Source organism: Vidua macroura, chromosome 3 (assembly GCF_024509145.1).
Source record: "Vidua macroura isolate BioBank_ID:100142 chromosome 3, ASM2450914v1, whole genome shotgun sequence".
NCBI lineage: Eukaryota > Metazoa > Chordata > Aves > Passeriformes > Viduidae > Vidua > Vidua macroura.
Window position 1 is genome coordinate 12526304 of NC_071573.1, and position 17694 is coordinate 12543997.

General features: G+C 47.3%; 1 protein-coding gene and 1 long non-coding RNA gene across 5 annotated transcripts in view; one reads left to right on the forward strand and one right to left on the reverse strand.

Moving 5' to 3' along the window:
• Positions 1 to 9015, reverse strand: part of TJAP1 (tight junction associated protein 1) — a 41122-nt gene extending 32107 nt beyond the window's left edge. For 2 of the 4 annotated variants that reach the window (XM_053973688.1, XM_053973687.1), the window contains exons 1-2: positions 8982 to 9015; positions 7771 to 7845 (exon numbers count right to left, since the gene is read on the reverse strand). The gene's annotated coding sequence lies outside the window, so the exon portion shown is untranslated. The other 2 variants (XM_053973686.1, XM_053973685.1) reach the window with 1 other exon arrangement.
• A 214-nt stretch (positions 9016 to 9229) lies between these two features.
• LOC128805150 (uncharacterized) lies at positions 9230 to 13179 on the forward strand. The gene is made up of 2 exons (XR_008436305.1): positions 9230 to 9507; positions 10975 to 13179. It is a non-coding gene; the product is annotated as an uncharacterized LOC128805150 (long non-coding RNA).
• Positions 13180 to 17694: the final 4515 nt, after the last annotated feature.

The following is a 17694-nucleotide window of genomic DNA, read 5'->3' on the forward strand; positions in this document are numbered from 1 at the left end:
TTAAATACCTTATAACTGATTACACCCCCATGGGGCATGATTAGCAGTCTTCAGAGAACAAAGTCTACTTTCATAAGAATAAGAACAGACACGTACTGCTAACCTACTACACAGCTGGGCAGGTGAGGAAACAGGGAAGAAAGGAGGGTGTGGGGGGGATGAGTTAACTGTACTAACTCTATCCCTCCCCTTCCCTGTCCGGGCTGAGTTGAAATTTCCAGTGCACTGAACAGTAGTACCCCTCAGACCCATACCACAAAATTCAGGTAACAAAAGCTCATAAACAAATTGTTGCCTGTAGAAGTCAGGCAAAGTTCTAACCTGGAGAGGCAGGGCCTTGAGGCAAAGTGGATTGAGCTTTGCTCTGGGTGACAGCAATTCCTTTGCATCAGTTCCCGGGGAAAGGGAAGGGTGAATTCCAACTTCAGTATCAAAAACACGGAGAAGGAGGGAAAGCTCAAAATACGATCACATATCCACGCCCCTCTCTAAGCTCAGTATGCACCTGAAAGGTCTACATAAGTAACAGCAAAACATCTAATTCAATCTGGAGGTTAACGGCTCTCCAGGTGATGATTTTCTTGTGGGGAGAGAGGAGGTAGCAAAGAGGAGGAAAGCCTTCTCCATTTGAGATAGGTAAAAGGGATCTCCAAACATACACAGTCCATATGCATTGCCGCAACAAAGAACCAGCTCAATGGAAACTCAGCCAATCTGACATGAAATGACCTACAGCTCATCAGCAAAGTGCCTTCCAAATCTCAAAATGCCCACACAAAGAGCCACAAATATATTTGGTGCTATCTGGCCTCCATCTCAGCAGATGGAGCCTTTCACCAAAAGCAGTAAGAAAAATAAGCCTAGGATCAGCCCTTCCAGCTACTCTCCCCAAGCCTCCAACAGAAGCGAGCACAGCAGAAAGCTCCAGGAACATGGCCTTATTTGAGAGAGAAGCACATGCAGAAGCTTCAATAAAATAGTAAGTCTCCTAATTGTGTTGTATTGGAAACAATCACCTGCTTTATCCAGAGCCCACCATTTTTGCCGGTGGCCCCATGGATGGTCATGGTACAGCCTGGAAGCACTCATGTTCAGCTGATGCATCTAGAGGGGACACACTGCTGACACATTCCACCTAGATTCTTACCCAACCCATCCAAGAAAGGATTTGTTAATGAGTAACCAATTCAGCTGAAAATGATCTACTTATATCTGCTTTACTCAGCAGCTAGTCCTTCAGCCAGCACACAGATCTCTGAACTGTACTGTCTAGTCCCATCTGTACAGCAAAACTTGCATATTCTCTTTATTACAGGACGACTTGAAGGTACCAATTGACTTTAGGCTCCGATGTACTTGCCATTGATATAAAGCATCAATACATTTAGAGTTATACTACTAAACAGATTGTGCTTTCAGGGTTTGGATAAATGGAAGCTTTCACCATAAACACGAGTTAGTCATTAGAAGCTCCAGGAGGTAATTTAAATTATTGCAGCCAGCACAAAAATAGTTTTCCTTTGGGAGCTGAAGTTGCAAAGCTGTAATAAATCCAAGTGACACAGTAAAACTTCTTATAAAAGCTTAAAATTAGTTGTGAAGCCCCAAATGGCCTTGCATATAATTTGATTCTGCTATCGTGGGCTAGCAAAAGGGAAATCACTCTTCACACTGTAAAAAAAACACTGAAAAACTCTATCATCCTTCAGCTCCTAGGAGACAGAAGTAGGCTTACATTTTGTGTCTCTATATATATGTGTAAAATACGTAGAAATAATATATATATAAATAAAATGTTAAACCCACAGAACTAACAATGACTTATTCAACCCCACACAGTGCTGGGCAGCTATCAATCAGGCATCAAAGCTCAAATTGGAGCATTGCAATCCAATGCTCTCTCCTGGCTGCTGTACCCTCACAGATACCCTGTACCCACCCCCATTCCCAGAGTAAATTGCCTTCCACTGCTGAGAAGCACTCCTGCTATTCCAGTACTGGTATTCACCACCAGAGCAAGAGACCCTAATTTAGCCCCGCACGGGCCTTCTGCAAACTGCTAATCCCCACTCCACAGCTGCTTTTCAAATGTACGGGCGTGAGCAAACCATAAACGATTTATGGCGCGTGGCAGGAAGACTCCTGGCTCCCTGTGTAGGCGGGGTTTTGGGACAAGATCATGCTTGGACTAATGTTTATATTGCGAGTTGTCAGTCAGGCAGTAAATCATCTCTGGAGCTGCACAGAAATACAGATCCATCCAGCTGGGGCCTTGACAACACTGAATTCTGTTACAGCCATTTCAGATACACCTGGGGATCTATTTGCAAAGGCATCATCTAATCATGGAAAAATGAATACACTTATAAGTAGAATCTACCAAAATTCTGCAGCTCAGAAAGGGTGATTTGCTTTCAGGAATCAAACCAAACTGGTATCAGATGTTTGCCAAAAATGACTCTCCACATCAGTCATAGAAGAAATTGGATTGAGTGCCTACACAGACATCTAATAACAGAGAGTATCTCTAGCAAAATGCAGTTACCTGAGAAAACCCTTCTGAGCAAAGTTTTCATTTCCCAGTATTCACATAACTGTAGTGTAAGCAATGCTTAAATTTTAAAAGGGAAATAAAGATATTTTGCATACTTTAGTGCACAAGACACTTTCTGCTCAGAAAACTAAATGCACTTAAAGGCAGGATGTAAGCTTGAAGTCCATTCTCAAGAAAGGTTACTCAAAACAATTTTAAGCACAAAAATCCTGTCATTTTCCACTTTCTTCTCCCATTTGAAAATGCTTTTCATACAATACACTGGGTACAAATCTCCCATAGATAAAAGAGAAGGGAGAAGAGTTCTCCATAATGAAAAAATTATAAATAAAATACTCAAGGGGAAACAGAACAGTAGCTTTAACTGCAATCACTATTCAGTTGTGAGAGACACCAGATTTCAACTCATCTCCCTAGAATATTTTAATCTTCCAGTTGGGCAGCAGCAGAGTCATCACTAATGAACACTAAAGCTGCAGGAAGAAATCTGATGTAGGAGACAGAGCAGCAAAGCATCTTTGAGAATTGCAGAGAGCTTGTGAAGTAAGACATATGTAGGTCCAAAACCAGTTACTCTGAGTAGCATATGCCAAAATAATGGTCAAAAACCTTACAGCCACAACAATTATCTAATTATTACCTTGGGAAAATAACTTATATTCTTTTGAAACAAATGCTATAAAGTAAAACTCGCCTTAGGCTTTTTATGAGCCTATGTGTAATTCCTCAATAGTTAGAGAGACTACCTCATCTGTCCCTTTTGATTTCAGAACCATTTGTGCATGAGTGTTACATTAACACAGCTGGACAACTGAGACTTTAAACACAGGAGTAAGAAAATCCAGTTATGACTCCTACAACATTCCCAAAGCCAGCTTTATCACAGAGCTAAAATATAAATACAGAAGTCAACCAAAGACATAGAAGTCACTGTGGGACTTCCACATCTGAATTTGCTAACCCTTAAAATTTAAACAAGTTTTCTCTTGCCACCAGAAGGTGGTCAGATACTCCCTGCCTAAAAATCAGTCTAAGACTTGCAGGAAAACTTACTTTCTAATCCTGACCATTTTACTTTAACAGCAATACAAAACTTTTGTGAAAGTCAGTAACTGTTTATTCTCAGCTGTTAGCCCTGCCACAAAAGGGTTAAGGACACCTGCCCTAAAGCACATGTTGTTCCCAAAGAAGCCCATAGGGCCCATACAGGGATCTCTTGTGCTTCTGTCTCTGAAAATACACAGACACTTTCCTTCAGTTCCCCTTGCATTTAGGCAAACATTACAAACACACAGCTTTTTATACATATCTTCATGCCACTGCCACTTATCTTTATTACCCTGTGCATCAAATTGAATTTATACCTACTTGCAGCACTGATGATTCTCCTGATCCTCAACAGATTGGACAGGAGCACAGGACACAAACCATCTTCACAGACATTAGTACACTGAGGCTCATGCTACAACATACCAGAACTCCCTTGAACAGCCTTAAAGCCCTGCCTTTCAGACAACTTACAGACCGAAGTCCACAACAAGACTGCAACGTGGAGAGGCCAAACTCCACACATTCTTTCCCCTTACAAACAAAGAGAAGAAGCAAGCAGCAAGTGCTCTGCCTGACCACTCAGCATGAAAAGAAAATAGTTGCACATCTCCATGTTTATCAATAAGACGGTCCTCCTCTAGGAACCACACTATCTTTCCACAGACCCTGCTCTTCACCAGCTTAAAATCCTCAACTACCAGGACTAATCAGAGCAGCTGCAGTGCTTTGTGGATTTGTTCTTTGGTTGGTGATTTGTTGTTTCTTTTTTTTTTTTTCTTCCCCATAATGCAGTTACCACAAAAAGCAAGGTCAGTGAGCAACCTAACATAGCACATAAGTGATTCAATACCTTGCCCCTGATACAGACCAATACATTAAGGTGGTTTAGTAGCTGGAGCAAGAAGCCTCAGTGGACAATTATGGAACACACTGCCATTTCTTCAAACCTTTAAGAGGTTGTTAAGAGATTGGATTAGGTCTAAAAAATACACCTTCTAAAACGAGTTTTTTAAGCAAAGCAAGTCTGAACATTTCCACTCCTAAGTGCTTGATCTTTTCTGAATCCCGCTCAGCTCTTAGCCTCAGCGCTATTATGTGGTAGTGAATTTCCACAGATTAGACATCATGTGAAAATACTTTAAAATCATTATTCAGTTTGATGCCTATCAGTTTCACTGAATTGCATTCACCTCAACTGAAGAATACATTCCAGCTCCTTTACCCCTGCACAGCAGTCTTCCTCAGGCTTTGTTGAAAAGCAGAGGAAAACCGAGCCCACCCAAGTGATGCTTATACTGCATTCCAACCATTGCAAAGCTATTCTTACACTCCTACATGGTTTTCCACGCCATTTCCTTCCTAAGAGCAGCTTGTCCCAGGAGGACACTCTGGAGAGGCTGGCTCATGTCATTCCAACTACGAAACATCCTGCAAGCTGCTGCTTTTGGCCCTCTCTGGCTGAGCATATTTGGAATAAGCCATACATGAACATCCTGACAATGAAGAGAACAGTACTCTGAGAATGGAACAAATAATGAAGCAAAAAGGAGAAAATTGTCCTTGAAGTCAAAAAGATTCAGGCAAGGTTAGACATGAGCAAAGCAAGCAAATAGTTCCTGGGAAAGCAAAAACAGTGAGGCCTCAGAGTGCCCACTTGCCTTGAACAAGGCAGGGCCTGACTTGCACTCCATAGCAATTTCACCGTGTTACAGAACACACAGGACAATGGATCACACAGGGTTCTGCTTCATTTTGAAGTCAGAGCTTGAAATACCTTTTCATTTCTCCTCCACCAAGCCTTACTAAAGCATTCAACACCACAGTATATAAGCATCAACACACTTATGGGTTCATCCTCAAATCCCTACTAAGACTGGTGTTAATCTTTTCCAAGGAAAGAATGAAGAGTAAAAAACAGTAATGATCTGAACACAATAAATCTGTGGCAGAAATTAGGTATCTTTCTGACCATAACATCGCCCTTCCCCTCCAATGAGCTGTAAAGGTATTTCAACTTTAAAAAGTAACATTCTTCCTACTACAGTTACAGATTCAGCCAATCTAGATATAAGGAAAAGCCCTCAGGTAGGGGAACTGGCAGGGAAACAGGATGGATGATTTCATGCCCTAAGGCATTCGTCCTGTTTGCATAGGTTACACACATAGTTCCTTTGCAGTCCTGCGTAAAAGAATCTCAGAGAGGATCATATTTACCCAGTTACTAGTGATCTGAAATACACACAGCTGGCATGAATGCCAACAAGCACTCTCTCTCCAAAGCTCAGGATGTCATACAGAAAGGAGGTACCTTCCCAACCAAAAGCCCTCAAGCAAGGAGATGAATATACCCAGTTTCAGGACCTTAAATTTACTCTCAAAGCATTAATCATGTCAAATGGTCAAGAAAATCTGCTCTATTATCAGAATTGCAGATCCCGACAAGCCCAGTAAAAAGAACAAGGTGAATCAAAAAGGTGTCAAGCCAGATCCTCATTTATTAGCAGAGGAATCCTACCCTCAATCTGCATCACTTGCAGGCTCATTTGAGACCTCTACATGTTGCATTTCTCCCAGCAATATGTAAGGCAGAGAGTTCTGTTGTCACTCTGTGCTGGAGAAGCGAGGCCCGTGACAACAAATACATAACACAGTAAATTTGTCAGGACCTAACCTCCAAAACTGCTTCTTGGGTCTACACTGTAGATGTGGCGAGACATGGAAATATCAGAATCCAGTTTTCAGTGGATTCTCCATAAAACATGGCAGACATTTTAACAGGTTAGGGAGTTCACCTTCAGAAAAACCATCAGCCTCTAAGACTCACAAGCATGAAATCAACTACCAAAAAATACAGTTACATTTTACTAAAACTTGTTTTCTTTGCTACCTCTCAAATAGCTTGGCTTTCTTCGCCTTTTTAAAAACACTTTATATGCCACATCAGCTGCCACAAGCCCTTTTTCCAAGCCAGCTCTGGTACTATTCAGACCAGCATGCTGAATGAAAATCATTTGTCCCATCTAACTTCATTTGTTCTGCTCTGGGACAAGAAGCAGGCAGACTTGCAAAAGACTACACATTTTTCAAGGCTTTAGCCTATCTCCCTGACAAGCTATACCATGACTGTATTTAGGGGTGGATGGCAGAGATAAGAACTGAGGGTTTGTTGGCTGCAAAGCAAGTGACTTAGCAAATAACTTGAAACAGAGTGGAAAAGCACGCAAGGTCATCTTTAGTTCAGAAAGCTGGTTTGGAGTGAAGAGGCAACAGGTCTTGGCAAGTAACTCATCCCCTCCTGACCCAATGCCTTGTTAATATTAAAGATGAAGATAACATGGGCTGCCCTTTGGAACTCCACTGGCCCTGCTGAAATGCATTCAGAGGATTTCAAGAGCACTGAGTGCCTGGGAAGGAATGAAAAACTCCTCTCGATACCAGAGCTAAGACCTGGTAGCTTAAATGCTGATTTAACACCCAGAAGCTAAACCACACTGTATGCAAAGCACTGCTGGGATACAGGCGCTTTCTGCAGTGATCCACTAGGAAGTGAAGAAGAAAGGAGTTGTTATAAAGGTGATCTGACAGTGTACAATCAAAAAACCAGCTGCTGGGTACCAAACAACTGCTCCTCTAAACTGGATCTCAACAGTGAGTTCTGGTACACCTGCACCACCCATCACAGGAACAGTTAAAATTTGTGTGGAAAAATAACATGGTGGAACAAATAACCTGACAGAACAGAGGGCCACCAGAACCACCCAACTTTGACATTGCCACTATTGCAAGAGCAGGATCATTGGAAAGGATTTCATTTGGATTATGGCTGAGCAGATCCCTTATGATTATACAGACAGAATGGCTACTTTGGCACTGATAAGAGCACATTTAAGATTGCTTTCCCAGATGGCATGTCAAGAGCACTGGCTTGCATCTTTAATTGAACTTTTCTTTACAGAAATTCTTGCTAAATTTCTCAGGGTCGCTCCCATTTCACTGACACCCTTGGCCTCTCAATTCTGGCAACACAGGCCTACTATGATGCAGAGAACACCACAAAGAGGGCCACTGTTTCAGGTATGTGGTTCATATGTTCTCAAAAAAATTCCTGTAGTGGTACAAAAAAACCACAGTCTGACTCAGCATCAGCTCATTCCTGACTTTCTTACCTGCTGTCTGAAGCTTTAGTAAGAATTCACGGCTTCATTTCATATAGGTCCTTTATCCCACTTCCTTCTCTGAATCTGTAAAACAGAAAAGTATAGCTCTGAAAAGCTTTCTCTGGCACAGAACTGTCTACCTGTGATGGATGATTCTTTTCAGTGGACAAGATCCACCTGGCATCTCTCAGATCTAGGTCATTCTCAGCCTTGCCAGATTTGTGTCTCATTTGCACACCCTGATGCCTACCTCATGCACACCCAAAAATCTGTGTATTAGCACTCAGTCCTCTACTCCGCTCTACACAGAGTGCTCAAGCTCAGAGCCAGCAGCAGTACAGCATTTACTGTTTACCTGTTTTCCTTCAAAGTCTCCCCATGTTCCCAGAGGCTGCACACTGGTTCTACAGGGGAAAGCATCCCTTGCACTAGAGAGGATGTCCAGGCTGGCAGAGAATTTCCCATTAACCCCCGCCGAGTCTGACACCAGAGAAATGCTGATTCTTCCCTTCCAACCCTGCCTCTGCCAGTCACACTCTGGTTCTTTAACACAGCTGCTGGCCCAGACTTGTTCCACTTTGCAGCTCCTACTCCAGCAACGCTCCCTGCAGAGATACTGCTTTCTCATCCTCCACACCATCTAAGTCTCCATCACACCACCTAACTCTCCATCACTCAGAAACAGCTACACCCTGCGAGGACGAGGTTCTGCCTGCCGATCCCGTGCCTGCGCTGCTCCCTGACACGGGTCTCTCCCCGGGAGGAAGAGCTCCGTAACGCCCTGATGACTGAGGCAGAGCCATCACCACCCTTCCCCACGGAGACCATCCCTTCCTCGGGGCCTCGCCGGCCGCTCGCACCCAACCCACGCCCCACCTGGCTGACCCCTCCCGGCCACGGTGCGACCCGCCCGAACCCGCTGTCCTCGGGGAACTCTACAATTCCTCGCCACACACGTGGACAGAAAGGCCCACCCCGCTCGCTGGGCACCGTCCGAAGCCCGCAGAGGCCCAGGAGCGTAGGGGGCCCCGCCCGGGGCTTCGTCCCCAGCCGGTCGCGCTCCCCGCTCCCCGCCCCCGGAGCCCCAGCCCGGCTCTGACCCGGTCGGGCTCGGCTCCACCAGGGGTCCCAGTGACTTTGCGGCCGGTTCGGCCTCGGTTCAGCCCCGCCTCGGGCCCGCCCCAAACTTTGCCCCCGCCCGGCCCCGGCCCCGCGCTCACGCCTTAGGCCGCCATTTTGCCGCGGGGCACGCCGGGTAATCCGGCGGAATCCCCACGTCGCGGCGCGGCTGCGTCATCGGACGGCACGCGCGGGGGGGCGGGGCGGGGCAGTCCCGGCAGCGCGGGGGGCGATGGGACGGGAGCTGGGAACCGCTCCTGCCCCTTCCTTCCCGCCTGCCCCGGGACCTGGCAGTACCCTGAGGGGCGGCGGGACGGGAGCTGGGAACCGCTCCTGCCCCTTCCTTCCCGCCTGCCCCGGGACCTGGCAGTACCCTGAGGGGCGGCGGGACGGGAGCTGGGAACCGCTCCTGCCCCTTCCTTCCCGCCTGCCCCGGGACCTGGCAGTACCCTGAGGGGCGGCGGGACGGGAGCTGCCACTGTCAATGCCAGGGGCCGGGACCCGCTCTTGCCCCTTCCTACGTGTCCCGTGTTCTGGAAACGACCCGACAGCCTCGGCCGTATCCCAGCCTGTCGCTAGGGAAATAGAAACCCAACAGTGGGACCAGGTGGAGAGGGAGGGAGAAAGGTAGAGTAGTAAATGGAGAAACCCACCTGAAACCCCCCAAGAACAACTGTCTGCCTCTTAAAGGAGAGGTGCTGAGGACAGCGTGTGCCAGGCAAGAGCTAGTCAAACCCTGACACAATTTGTGAATGTGCTTTGGTATTCATTTGCAAAATCTTCCGCTGTGTTGTTCTAGTCTTGGGTATTTGAAAAATCAGTACATTTAATCAGTACATTAATTTCTAACCAAATCACCCCATTTATTCAATGCTGAGATCAGACAGGTACTTTTTCCATTGCTTTTCATACCCAGTGCATAGACTTACTTACCCACTGCTTCCATATCCTGTTGTTTCACAAACATCTCATGAATTGATGATTCACACAGTAAACAATGGAGCCTAGTCCTTAGGAAATTCACCTAGTTCAGAAAAGTCCTGATAGAATTTACATGATGTTCTTCAATGTACTGCTACATTTACAAAACCTTCAGATTTACATTCAGGTAGTACCAGGCTCACAGTACTGCACACTCTGTCCAAATGGTCCCCTCTCTTACACAATAAAAGACAGGTGCTCAGCAGGACCCCACTTCCATGACCTTGGGAATATTGTGCAAAAACGTCTGCTGAGCGCCCAGCAAGGGCCGTCTGCACAACACCACGCGTCAGCCAGGGATATTTCAAGAAAGCCTTCGGTACTTGTGCCCCCATAAATTCTCCAAATCCTCCCTGTGCTGGAGTCAGATAACAAGCAGAAGGACAATGGCTCCAAGAATCCAGGCTGCCCATCTGCTCTGCACTTCCAGATTCTTGCTTCCACAGCGCCAGCTGATGAAATTTTCATAGCTGATGAGGTTTCTCATTTCCACCGGGCCTTGCTGCCCTGGAGCCTTCACAGCTGTGGTCTGTTCAGGTTTCTGTGGGTGAGCGCTGATGGCAGCAATGATTAGAGTACTTTGCTTTCTTTTTGTGACTTGTCAGAGTAGGATCTTCAAACTTTTCTCAAGTCTAGGTGAAATAAGCCCTGAATGAAGAAGAGAGGCTGATTTTCAGATGGTCTTGTCATTTACTGCTTCCATTAAACTCAGCTCTTCTCAAAATCAGATCTCAAGGTCAGACCACCAAAGGGAGACAGGAACTTGGCTTGGGCTGGCTGAGCACCAGTCACCTGCTCTGAGCACCAAAAAACACTCTTCCCTCAGATCCCAAAGGCCTTGATTCCCAGTCTGGCTTCCTCTCCACATACATCCGCCCTGCCTTTCCCCATATCCGGTATGCTTGTGAGCTGGACTCACCATTGCCCTGAGCCCAGAGATGTGACATGATGCAGAAGCATGACGCTAGGTTACATTATATTCATTTATATAACACCATTAATACCAAAGTGCAGCTCCCTGCTAGAGCCAGTTGCTCGCTAAAGCCTCTGAAGTTCAATTAACAAGCACCAGGTAATCTAACACTTGACTCCCAATAATCCTTTTATTTTAAGGGGCCTCTGGCGGATGTAAAGCCCTCAGCAAACAGTCCTGGAAGTACATTTGAGATTCTCTCAAATACCAGCTGAATTTATGACCCTTAGTGAAGAGCAGGGAGGAATCTTTTCAAAATACTTTCCAGCTGGCAGCACTTTATATAGACCCTTGTAACTGAATAAAAGGAACCCCTGGAGGGGCAGGTGCCACCCTGTGGAAGGACAAATCCCTCTGAAGTGCCTATGGTCTTGCCTAGTGAAAAAGGAGATGCCAGAAATAATGTCTCCCCACCAGAAGAAGGCAGTGCAGGCTTGGTCCTCTCAAGTTTTCCACCAAACCTGATCAAGTGAGGAAGATGGTGGGTGCCGGACAGCCCCTTGGTGGCTGACTTGGAGGCTGTCACCTGCCTAAGAGTTGCAGTGGTGAAGAGACTTCTATGAAACATTTGCCTCCTCAGCTACTTGTCTAACTCCAGTTGCACAGAGGATTCCCCAGTAGACATCAGCTGGGAAACCTTCAGAAGCAAAAGATGTTTCTTGGATGGATGAGCCCACCAAAACCAAAAGAGCTGAGACTTAGTTTGAACAGAGTTTTCACTCTGGGATATGCCAATACAAGAGGAGCTCAGCACCCAAAACTAACAGCATTTCAGGAACAATAAGATCAGTGAAATACTGCCAGCCTGTGACAGTCAAACAAGTCTGTGGATGCCGAATTGGACAGCCAAACACATTCTGCCAGTATGCCTGGAGCATACGCCTACCAGACAAATACAACCAACCCGCCAGTAAAACAGTTGCTAAAAACATACCCACGTGTATAGTTCAGGCCATCCCGCCATGTAAGAGTGAGGGCTAGGACTCAATTTTCAGTTTAATAGAGATTCAGCCATCAAAAAACCACTGGAGTCTTTTCACAAGCAAACACATTCCCCAGCACTGGTGGCTGAAGAACGAAACAGTGCTGACTCAACACAACCCAAAATGCTGTTTGTCTTATGGGGACTGCCCAAAGGCACCCACTGTGGTTAGGATGTAGTTGTGCTGGGCACTGCACAGAAAGACAAGCAGACACAATATCCTGCCCTTGAGGCTTGAATCTCTGAATCTTTTGAATCTCTCTCAAAGCCCTTCTGGCAATATGAAACAGAAGATGCAGGCAGAACTGGGGAACAACGACAAAAATCCACCATTGCAGCACCCCAGTGCTTGGCACAGCTTGGTGGTTTCATGCCATCACAGGTTTGAGCAGAGCACGATGTACAGCTCACACTGGTATTTCAGACATACATAGGGGCACTTTCCCCCAGCCTCTATGCTTGAAAAATACACTGCACATCAATGCTTGCCCATTACAATTGCTGCCTATGCAAGTCTTCTATATATTTATAAATGTGTGTGTATAAAAATAGAATAAAACAAATATATATCAGTGACCCCTACTGGTCATTTCTAGCTAGCCACAAAATTGTGCAGCAGCAGTGAGCTCTTGCCTGTTGCCGAGGTGCAGTATTTCGATGTGAGGCACAGAGTGCAGAGCCTGGCAGTGGTGTATTCGTGTTCTTTGCACTCACTTTGTGCTGGCTGCATCACTCCTGGGGGCAGGCAGCTGAAATCGGGATTTTCTGACCTCAAGTATTTGTTTGTGGCATCCCACTCATTTCTCTGCTCACCGCCAGCTCCACGCCACAATCCCAGCTCTTGCACTGAGCCCTTTGCAGGTGCCTCCAACTCTTACTCTGCACAGTTGCAGGGCTCTGCAAGAGACCAGGTATTGGGCTGTGACTTTATACAGGGTATTTTTTCCAGAAGAATTCAGTTCCCAGCTGGGACCCACACCACAGATACCACTGCTCTTCGAGGTCAGATCCCTACAGAAGGAGCTGCCCCAGCACTGCACAGTTTCTCCTCCCAGCAGCCTCACCTTAGCCCCACCAAAGCTCACTGTAAATTCTTCACCCCACTGGGAGCTAAATCCAGCATGAGTACTGCTGTGCAGCAGAGACTGAAGGGCCCTCCTGGCCAGTGATTTACCTTGGTGAAGGAGTGGAGAGAATGTGCCTGACAGGCAGGATGGCTGCTCCAATGCAAGGCAAAACCCCATGGAAAGCAAAGGCTGGAGTCACTCTGGCAGCCTCAGACCAAGACTCAAGGGGCTCTGCCTCCCTTCCCTTTCGTCAAAACTTGTTTAGCTTGTCATGCTAATAAAGTGTTTGAAATGAACTGAGTTAAAAGTATGTGGAGAGGAAGGGGGAGGATGTCTACTGGAGCATATGGGGAGGTGGCAGAGGGTTAGGTGTAACACCAGCTCTCCTTGGTGTGTGCAAGCAGACAGGGCTTCATCCAGGTTTGGGCACAGTGCTTGCCATGTGCAGGGGGAGGACACCACACACTGGGGTGTGGGGATTGGCACTTCACCACGGTACACAAATGGGGAGGGAGTAGCTGATCTCCCAAGCGCTCTGAGGCAGAGCAGGGACTTGTGTATTCTATCATGTAGACACACGTGGCTGTGTGTTGTCTCTCAAAGAGCCCTTCTGTGTGGCTAGCATGAGCCTCCAACTCACAAAGACTTTTTTTTTTTCCATGAAATCTGCAGCACTGCTCTCTCTGTGGAGCTCTTGTTGTTTATAGGGACGGGTCCAGGCAGGCCAGGGAGGAATTACCTTTCCCTAGGACACGCTTGGTGCTTGGCTGAGCACACCGCTTCTCCGCTTCACGGGAGCTGCTGAAGACCAAGGAGACAGTCAGTCTACAATTAGCCTCCCGCCCAACACTCGTCCACATCCCCTGGGGCTGCTAATTATGGACTTCTCTGCAGCCAGGGTTCAAGTCTTTCTAAGCACAGGCCATAGTTTCATGAAATGACCTTGACATTCTCTGCAACAGGCTCTCCTGCCAGGTTTCACTGCAAACACGAAGATATGCCATCCCCTGTAAACACCCAGGAGCAAGCTCAGAGGCAAGCACTGAGAAAGCACGAAAGATTTGCTTCAAGAGTCTCCCATTAAATGCTTGTGTGCTCCTGGTGAGATTGAGAGGTTTCATTGCTAGAGCTGCCAGCTGGAAAGGGAGACCGCATAGCTGGAGATGGGCTTTGAGGCACCCACGGGTGTGTGCCAGCAAAAGGAAAGCCTGGCAGGCATCTCCTTCCCATTCCAGCCCTTCCAGACCTCCTCCTGGCAGCAGGAGGCAAGTGGGGGGAACGGATACACCCCCTGAATCAGTGCCCTTGGGAGAGCCCTGACATTAGCTGTTGTACATGCACCTAGAGGGAAGCCAGAAATCACAGGGCAAAACAAGATCCTACACCTTCTCATGAACTCATGAGGGTTTTTTGAAGGGGGTTTACTCAGCCTTTTGAGCTGTGGGGACACAGGTAAAACCTCTTTTCTCTAACTGCCCTCCATATCCCCCCTCTTCAAGTCTAGGTCTTTTTCCTCTAGTATTTAATCTTTCTTTTTTTAATTCTTTTTCCCCTGATACCTTTGTCTTGTCTTGGATTGAAGTACTGAGGGTGGATTTGAGGAATCTGTATCTCAAAAGAACATGTGATTTAAGCTTACTTTTGCTGCTCCTCACAGCAGGTTTGAAGGCTGTCAGGTACTGAACTCAGGTCCATCACAATGACACATGCATTCTCCCACACTCAGAGGATCTGTTTTAGTGAAGCAGTCCAGCAGGCAGTCAGATTTTAGTTAGTCCCAACAGAGCAGCTGCCTGGAGGCCAGTGGAGAGTGCAGACAGGAAGCAGCAGCCCTGGTGATGAGAACTCCCTGCATCTGGCTCTCAGAGGAGGAGAAGCAAGCTGATGATCAGAAACTTGGACAGAGGCTGACACTTGGCTTTGAGCAGCTGGGAATCACCTCTCCAGGACATCGCACAGGCACCACCAGGGCATCCACACAGCTCATCCCGCCTTGGCCTCACTAATGGCACATGTGTGCAGTGTTTATGCATGGATGGTGCCTACCCATGCCCAGCATCCTTTGTCTCCCAGTGCTGGGCCTGCATGGCTCAGGGAAAGGTACAAACATTGCCTTGCACAAAATTACAGCAGAATCTGCCCTTGTGGAAAGCTGCTCCTTGTACCATCACCTAGAACTCATCTTCAATGCCCTGGAGCAAGAGGGTTTATAGCTCTTTGGAGTTCATTCCTATTTATTCTCATTGTCTATATAAATGTCTAGTCAGGTTTTTTTTTAATGAATGCCTTTCCTTGTAACCCAGTGGCAATGAGTTCACTGGATCATCAGTGTTTAGGATGAAAGTAATCCTCCCTGTCATTCATTTGGATTACGTTTTTTTCTCATTTTGCCTTATATCCTGGCAGGTCACAAAATAAGCAAATAAAAGAAACTCATGCCAAGTCTAGGCAGTGTTCCCAGATACTCTGGGGTCACAGGGACTGTGACATTGGACTTGGGCAGCATTCCTGGAGGCTTTGGGCAAATACAAAATACATCTTGGGGAAGCCTAGGATAACTTCTCTTAGCGCAGTAATGGAACCTAGGAAGGTGAATCCAAGGGCAGCTCCCATTCCCTGAGGCAACCCTTGCAAATGCACCAGGCATGGGGAATTGGGTACTTCCAAGTGGCATTTCTGGTGGTCTCAGCCTAGGAAGATTTGAAGAGTTTTTGGAGGCTTAACTGCACTTTTGCCACCAGAGAGCAAAACTTGGGGCAGGGTAACACCAGATAGAGTCACCAAGACCACGGCTTGTCCTTTTCTTCATCATTCCCCATATATGCCATCAGTTCCACTGCTGAGTGTGTGCATTGCTGTCTGCCAGCCTGGCCATGTGCCACAGTGTGGCAGAGCATCGAGATAGTGCAAATTGCGAGAAAAGAGCCAGGAGGTTTTCTGCCTTCAACTCCCACTCCCTCCCTGTTTCTCTTTTGCCTGCCCCCTCCACTTCCCCGCTGAAGGCACAAACACCTACTGCCCATGGAAGCTATTTCTAAGCAATCCCGGGCATCTGGGGAATGAGGCTCTGAACAAATATCAGAGCGTGTGTGTGCAGAGAGTGCACACACATGCACACACACACACACATGCACAGCCACGGTGCTGCTGCAAAGTCAAATATAGACCTTGTGGAAGGGGAACAATGGCTGGGGTTGGGTTACATGGCTGTAGGGCCAGCGAGCTGCTGTTTGTTGTGGGCTGGGGTGGAATTGGAAAAGCAAGGGGGGTGGGATGGGGGAGAACATTTGTTTTAACCTAGAGACCCCGGGCTGGTGCTGTACGTAAGGCGGAGAGGGTGACCCAGAGCAAGAGCTGAAGAGGATGATCATTTGAGTTGGCAGCTCAGAGCTGTTTGCAGTCTTTCTCCAGTTTCTTTGTGCTGCTTTTCCGCCTTTCTTGAGGAATTAGAGTGAGCAGGAAGGGGTGAATTTCTCTGGGCTTCTGCACAGGGAAGAGCTTCTGCTCTGGAGAAGGCTTCTTTGTGAAGGAGAAGCGGCATCATTATCTGTTTTCTCAGCCCACCATCTGCCTCTTGTCCCTGATGTCTGGCTGCCTCCAAGGTGCAGGTTCCAGACTCCGGAAGAAAGGGAAGCAGCTTCAGCTGGTTTTGACAGGTAATTCCTCCCTCTGTCTGTGAGTGGTGACGGTGTGTTGGGATGGTGGTGGGGGAGGGAGTCTTCATCTGGCATGGATTGGAGGGAAAACCATGACAAAAAGTTGCTCCAGTTCCTGCTCCAGGTCCCTACTTTGTGGGATTTCCTTCACTGGAGGGAAAAGCCATGGAGGGACTCTTATGGCTAGGAAAAAATCCTTCCTAATTCTGATCCAGCAGCTGTTCCATCTGAGACGCCTCTAGGGATGGCACGGCAGGGATCAGAGCCTAGTAGAACGGGGTCTAAGCCAACCACAGCAATACATTCAATGCCCATTTCTTGGGTCTGCAAGTAGAGCTGCTCTGATTAAATAGTATTAGGCAGTCCATGGACTGACACAGCAAATCTGAGACACAGGATTGTGCATGAGGATGGGATGGAGCCCTTCGGTGTGGAGGAAGGAGTGCACCCAAGGTTCACATCGCATGGGTCTCTTCTCCCTCCTCTGTATTCCCCTTTCACTCCCATCCATCCCTGCCTGCTTCTCTCTGTGATACTCACATGCAAAGCCAAGCTTCAAACCACTAAACACATTTCCTCAGATATCCCACCTTCTGAAATCACACCCTGGATTTTGTTCTTCATTCCCCTTCCTCAGAGCTCAGATCTTCAGCAACCAACTTTATCTCCTCAGCCTGGATAGCCTTCACTTGCTGGTACCTCCAAGAGAGGCAGCACAGGGAGAGCCACGTGTCCCAATCTGTTGACTGCAACCTAGTCCCATCTCCCTCTCTCACAGCACTTGTGCTCTGGATGCAGATACTTACGGATATCAGCATATGTTGGGGTCCTTCTGCAGGCCCCCTCCTATCTGCCCATTCAAATGCACACATGGCATCCAGAGGGTTTTCCTGGGCACGTTTAAGCAAGTGAGGTTTAAGAGCACCGGGGCATGGCTGTGCAATGACGTTGCAGTGCAGTGCAGTCAGGACCAGGGCAGATCCCAGCAGAGGAATACAGGAGCTGATGAGGATGTTGCAGGAGGTGGTGTTCTATCTGACACAGTTAGTGAAGGTGGTAGGATTTCAGGGAGGAGGTGAGGGTGAGGCTGAGCAGCCTACACTCAGTGTTGGAGGTGTCGCCTTAGGCTCCAACCACGACTGGCAAAGAGTGCAA